Below are 5,108 nucleotides of genomic sequence, written 5' to 3'. Positions count from 1 at the left end.
AGAAAAAATGTGTACTCAAGTCCTATGTCCATTGTTTTATTTTGTTGCTTGTATTTTTGAGTTGTAGGAGTTCATTATATATTCTGGATATCAACCCTTATCAGATATGTGGTTTCCAAACAGTTTCTCCCATTCTATTTTCACTTTCTGGAAAATGTCCTTTTATGCACAAAAGTTTTTAATATTATGAAGTCCATCTATCATATCTATTTTTTCTTTTGCTCCTTGTGTTTGGTGGAAAGTCTAAAAATCCACTGCCTACTACAATGTCCGGAAGACATTTCCCTATGACTTTTTTATAGGAGCTTTATAGTTTTAGTTCTTAGATTTAGGTCATTGATATATTTTGAGTTTTATTTTATATGGTATGAAGTAGAAATCCAACTTCATTCTTTGCATGTGGATATCAAATTTTTCTAGCACCATTTGTTTAAGAGACTGTTCTTTCCCCACTCAGTGAGAAATGAACTTGCTGCTGGTCTGTCTGGCACTTCACTCAGGAGTGTTTCCAAGTATTCAGAAGAAAGAACAGTCACATCTGTGACCTCAGCGGCTTGGTCCTCAAAGCTGTAAGTGGTTGACTGCACATCAGGAAAGGAATCAAAGTTCTTTGTGTTCTGCAGAGGCTCTTCAGTAGTTGACACTGTGGCCTAAGTGGCTTCATCCTCAAAGATGGAGGTGGTTGGCACCTGTGGCAATTTGAAACTATTATGTACCCCTGAAATGCCATGTTTTAACCCTGACCCAATCTTGTGGGGACAGCCATTACATTTTATATTGATTTAATATTGTAGGACAGAAACTTTTGATTAGATTTTCTCCACTAAGGTATGATGCACCAATTGTGGATGTGGCTTGATTAGATGGAAATGTGACTCCCCACATTCAAAGTGGGTCTTGATTAGTTTATTGGAGTCCTTTCAAAGGGGAAACATTTGGAAGAAACTTCAGGTGAAGATGCTTGGACAACTTTTGCTTCAGAACTGACAGTGACATGTATGCTTGGAGTGCCAAAAGAAAGAGCAGAAACCTAGACACAGGTAGAGCCTAGCAGATGCCACCATGTGCCTTCCTATCAGATGTTAAGCAAGCCAGAACCCAGAGTTGTGTCCCAGAGGAGCTAAGTGAAGGTTCATAGACACTTAGAGAGGAAACCACTGACATCAGAAGCTGGAAGCAATGGAACCAGGAACAAGGACCAGCAGATGCCAGCCACATGCCTTTCCAGTTGATAGAGGTGTTCCAGATGACATCAGCCTTTTTTTGAATGAAGGTGACCTCTTGTTGGTGCCTTAATTGGGACATTTTCATGGACTTAGAACTGTATACTTGTAACTATTAGATTCCCTATTTAAAAGCCATTCCATTTCTGAATATTGCACCCTGGAAGCTTAACAAACTAATGCAGATCCATGTTAGGAAATAAATATGGGCCTTGGGCAGGGAAAGCCACAGCCAGGGCAAACAGTGCAGAGAAAACCAAAGCCTTCCTAAGCATGGTGCCGGGGGGGGGGGGGGGGGGGGGGCAGGAATTGGGTAGAGGGAAGCCAGCAGAGAGCAATTGCTGGAATGTCTAGCATTACTTTTTTTTAATTGTAAAATATAACATACATACACAGCAAAGAAAGAAAAGGCAATAATTTTCAAAGCACACTTCAACAAGTAGTTACAGAACAGATTCCAGAGTTTGTCATGAACTTCCATCCTACCATCTCAGATTTTTCCTTGTAACTGCTCCAAAACACTGGAGGCTAGAAGGACTATTAATATGATTCAGGAGTCATGTCATATTCATCTGTTATATCCTATTTTCTCTGTTCTAACTCTTCCTTCTCCTCTTATCCATCTCAGAATCTATAGGCATCTTTAGGCAATGCCCATTTTACTTTTTCATGTTGAGAATGGATGTCAACACTAAAACATAGGGGGATATAATCAACTGATAATCTTGGAAAGGCTGGTCCTTCTGCGGTTCAGGATTTATCTGACCTAGGAACCTTCTGGAGGTTATAGATTCCAGGAAAGCAAACTTAGTGCATAAAACCTTTATAAAGTCTGTTTGAGCCCTAGGAGTTCTTAACAGGAGTGATGTTGGTTGGCGTTTAGCAAACCATGGCAGTTAGAAGCTTGCATAAGAGTAGCCTCCAGAATAGTCTGACTATTTGCTCTCTCTTGGCCACTGATGCCTTATTTTTAACACTTCTTTTCCCCCTTTTGACCAGAGAGCATTTCCCCCTTTTGGCCAGAGGGCATAGTGCCAGGGCATTATTTGCATTTTACCATCTGTTAGAAGTAAAAAGTTGAGTTTCATACCAAAAAAATACAATATTGCTGGCATTTATAACTACCCACATGGTTACCTTTCTCAGAGATCTTTCTTTATGCCCCCTTGAACCACTGTCTAGTGTCCTTTTCCTTGTAGGTAGGGCTAGTGGTAATGAACCCCCTTAGGTTTTGTTTATCTTGGAACATTTTAATTTCTTCCTCATTTTTAAAAGTCTTGACAGCTATAAAAATGTTGACTGGCAATTGTTTTCTTCAGTACTTTAAGTACTTCAACCCACTGTCTCCTTGCCTCCATGGTTTCTGATGAGAAATTGGTATTTAATCTAATTGGAACTCCCTTGTGCATAACATGTTACTTTTTTTTTTGCAGTTTTCAGAACTCTTTCCTTGCCCTTCGCCTTTGAAAGTTTGGCCAGTATGTTTTAGGGCATATTTCTCTTCATATTTATCCAACAGAGGGATACAGGAGCAGAGACAGTTATGCTACCTAAGTTAATTTGCTATCTTTTTGAACTAGTACATTATATACTCCAGTTATTTATTACAAACCCCAGGATGACCACAAAGAAAGTATTTAAAATATATACAGAAATGGAAATGAGAAAGAGATCAATTAGTTACATTACAAAATATGAATTATATGCAAAAGAAGGCTGAAATATGGGAAAAGACTGATAAAAAGTTATAATGTACAACGTGCAGGCACTGGCTCACAGCCTTGCTCACCAACCTGCAAGTGGACAGCTACCAGGCATGGGTCTGGACATCTGCAATGATGGGAAATTCAGTTACCACAATTGTCTCCAAAAGAGAGAACCTAAAAGATATTAACAATGGATGAAATTGGGAGAGATATCAAAAAGTTACCGTCAGATCCAGATGGTGTAACTGGTTAAAAAGTCCTTCATGAAGAAGAAAGTTCTTAAGCAACATGATGGATTCAGAAGCCATGAAAAGAGGCCAGCAATCATAACATCTTCAAAATATCATATTACAGATGTTTGTGCAATGAAGCCTTACTTGTGTGGCTGCTGTGCAGCTTTCAACAATATAGCTATCACTATTCCTATTCAGAAGGTCCCCTTTCGACAACAGGTATATGGAATCAAAGCCTGGGATGCAATATTTCAGTTGAGGAAGTATGGATTCTGAAACTTGTATCAAAGAATCTTTCCCCCATTAATGCAGAAAACAACTGGCCCTTATGTTTGGTCTGTATGAGGATTTTTACTTGCCTTCTCTGTAAGCACATCAGCACTCCAGAGTTTGTAACTCAGAGCATGACAGTAGTACTTGCAGGGACAAGAGAAGCAATTTTCACTCCATGAATGAGTTCAATCATTGCTTCAAGACCACAAGCATCATGACAAATTTACAAACACTTACCAAGCTTTCAGGTAATTGAAATCCCACGAAATTGGAGAGTATTATTGAGGTTTGGTGACCATTCTTTTCTGTAATGGATTCATCAATGTTCTGTTTTTTGTTTGTTTGTTTTGTTTTGTTTTTTGGTCTTCAAGGTCCCATTAAGGAGTGTTTGCCCACCACAACAACTCACAGTGCTCATTTGGTCAATGATTTTATCGGTGAAAGGGTATTGGGTGCTATGGTGGGATTCTTGTTTTTTCCACTTAATGTGGAAAAGATTCACATGCAGTCTCAGATTGGTGGGGAATTTCAATCTTTCCCCAAGATTTTCCAAAAAATAGGCTAGAATAGGATAGGAAACTGACAAACCTTTTCAGAGGTGCACAACTGAATTACCATCATCATATCTTGGAGTATAATCAATGCAACTTATAAGTTCATGTTAAAAGTTATACGAAAGAATCCTTAGATAGGTGCCATTTATCAACCAAATAGACCTTAAGAAGAATACAGTTCTTGCTGGTCTATAATCAGCCACATACTAGTTGGTATCTTAAGTCCAGGGTACAGTAAACTATGGGCAGTACTGTTTCTTTCAAAACCAAAGAACAACAACATAAAAGGTTTCAATAGGAAGATTAATTTTTTTATTTGTTTAATCATTACCAAGAGCTTTAGGCTAATGGTCTGGTTAATAGTTGTCTATCTGAGGGCTTTTGACAAGAAACCTACTAGTCAAGATGATTCTTTTTCCCAAAACACTCTTATCCCTCTGTACTGAAACATAAGTGGCCCCGAACAGCCAGAGAAAAGGCTTTCAGAGCCCCATGACTTCTTAGGCTTACTTTTGTTACTCCATTTCTTGCTTCTTTACTCTTCAGAAGAGTTACAAAGGATGGTCTTCATTAAACTTGAGCACATACATGTTACAACACAGAAAAACAGCTTTTTAGGTATAGGCTTTTCATGATAAATAGCTTGTATTAGTTTTGAAAATAAGTACCTGTTGAGACATTATCCTGTTTCTATTTAAACATGATAGAATCAAGTAGTTACTGAAAGATCCCATTTCGCTCTCTGAGCTCGAAAGTTTTCTGTTTCATTCTGAATGTGACCTTAACCCCTTCTTATATTGATTTTGTTTATTTTATTGCCAAAAGGTGGGGGACTTAAATTTTGTTATAGGCATTTGGTACTGTTAAGAAATTTTGTATTGATTTTATATAGATCAAACTAGTTAGCTATGTTTCTTTGGATGCCAAGAGGCTTTGGTGATTTTTTTCCCTTGAGTAGTATCCTGTTCCCTTGGATTATTCCTTAAAACAAAAACACTTCTGTATTAGTGAGGGTTCTCTAGAGAAACAGAATCATTAGGAAATATTCATAAATTTAAAATTTATAAAAGTCTCTCATGTAACCATGGGAATGTAGAGTCCAAAATCTGTAGGGGAGGC

The 5,108-nt window shown here is 38.1% G+C and overlaps 1 pseudogene; it reads left to right on the top strand.

The window, feature by feature from the left end:
• The first annotated feature begins 3,192 nt into the window (after positions 1–3,192).
• LOC143680450 (mitochondrial nicotinamide adenine dinucleotide transporter SLC25A51-like) lies at positions 3,193–4,123 on the top strand (annotated as a pseudogene).
• The last annotated feature ends 985 nt before the right edge of the window (positions 4,124–5,108 follow it).

This window comes from Tamandua tetradactyla, chromosome 4 (assembly GCF_023851605.1).
Source record: "Tamandua tetradactyla isolate mTamTet1 chromosome 4, mTamTet1.pri, whole genome shotgun sequence".
In the NCBI taxonomy this organism is placed as follows: Eukaryota; Metazoa; Chordata; class Mammalia; order Pilosa; family Myrmecophagidae; genus Tamandua; species Tamandua tetradactyla.
The sequence above is the reverse complement of the archived record's forward strand: the minus strand, read 5'-3'. Positions and strand labels throughout refer to the sequence as shown.